Source organism: Neoarius graeffei, chromosome 17, assembly GCF_027579695.1.
Source record: "Neoarius graeffei isolate fNeoGra1 chromosome 17, fNeoGra1.pri, whole genome shotgun sequence".
In the NCBI taxonomy this organism is placed as follows: Eukaryota; Metazoa; Chordata; class Actinopteri; order Siluriformes; family Ariidae; genus Neoarius; species Neoarius graeffei.
This window is the reverse complement of record NC_083585.1, coordinates 63,334,871-63,336,488: the sequence shown is the minus strand read 5'-3', so window position 1 is coordinate 63,336,488 and position 1,618 is coordinate 63,334,871. Positions and strand designations below refer to the sequence as shown.

Below are 1,618 nucleotides of genomic sequence, written 5' to 3'. Positions count from 1 at the left end.
GAAGTCACTCCACTTAATATCCAAGATTTTTCTCACACATTTGCTGTCAAAGGCATCAAGTTTCTTCTCATGGCTGGTTTTCATGTTCCAAGTTTCACAGCCATACAGAAGGGTGGACAGAACATTACTGTTGTAGAAACGTAGTTTTGTTTTAAGAGAAAGTTTCTTACATCTTAATTTTAATGCCCTGGTAATTAAAATTAACACTTTTATTGTTTTAATTGATTACATCATCTGTTAGTTTTAAAGTACAATAAACTAGTACAAATGAGTTTAGAACATGGGGAGAGAGACACATCACTGACATTAAATCAGGCATCTGAGAGGAAAAATAGCCCCAAATCAGAAAAAGGTGATATTGTATGTGGAAATTGAAATTAAAACTGAAAACAATTTTTACAAATCAATCTTGATATGGATAGATTCCAAAACCTGCAAAAGGAGTCTGTATTTATTTAATATTTTAGATTAAATACTTTTTTTAAAGGGGTCTGAATACAATGAGTATTATTTTTTTTAACAGAAAATGGTTCAAGACACAAAATTGTTAAAAGTGTTCTTACACACAGTAGAGTGTGTTTCCACCAGCAGCAGGACAGAAAGACGCAGTAGTTTGAGGAAGTTTTATTTCTGAAGAAACAGATTTTGCCAAAGAAAAAACAGAATTTGAGACATTCTAAACTTTCATATCAATGTAATAAATCTCATAATAGTACATATATTTAAAATTGTCTGATAAGATTTCTTATTTTCTAGAAACATCTTACATTCTGCCTTAAGACATTTAGTTATGGAATTTATTTATTATTAATCTATAAAACAGGAGCACTTTGAAAATAATTCATTAGTGCCACAGTTTCTGCACACAAAAGTGTCTTTGTATTTCAGGGAGAAATTCAATCTGACACCTCAGTTATAATTTTACCAACATTTCATTTTTTTCATCAGATCACAAAATCTCACAGACGAGACAGAACCCCACATCCAGACCCCAGCGTATAGAGGCTGAGTGAATGTGGTGTGGACTCTGTGGAGGAGCCTCATCGTGTCAGAGACGCTGTAGAAGGACAGAGTTCCTGCACTGTGATCCACATACACTCCTACTCTGGAGGATGCTGGACCTCGGAGATCAGTCTCAATGTTGTTGTGTCGGAAACAGACAGAGGAAGGAAAACACCGCAGACTCCAGGACTGACTATTGCGTCCAAACATACACTCATCACCCCCTCCTTTCCTGCTGATCTCTTTATATGAGACTGATATTTTCACATCACCCCTCCACTCCACCTCCCAGTAACAGCATCCACACACACACTCTCCTTACACAACACCTGCTCCCAGCAGTCAAATCTCTCTGGATGATCAGAGTATCTCTGTTCTGTCTCACTGCGTGTCACCGCTCTGTTCTTCTCAGACAGAATGAGGTCAGGATTTACTGTGTTTGGATCCAGAGTCAGATAACAGAAATCTAAAACAATAAAATATCCACAGGTTAGATGTTAATCACAGGATTTATAAGAAGTGTGTGTGAGACACCTGTCTGTCGTGAGGCTCCGAAGCGCATATCGAGTAGAAGGGGGCGTGGCAGACAAAACCACATGACCAATGACAAAGGAGG

At 37.6% G+C, this 1,618-nt stretch overlaps 1 pseudogene; it reads right to left on the bottom strand.

Annotated features, from left to right (window-relative positions):
• Positions 1–921: 921 nt before the first annotated feature.
• Positions 922–1,564, bottom strand: LOC132901262 (tripartite motif-containing protein 16-like protein; annotated as a pseudogene).
• Positions 1,565–1,618: the final 54 nt, after the last annotated feature.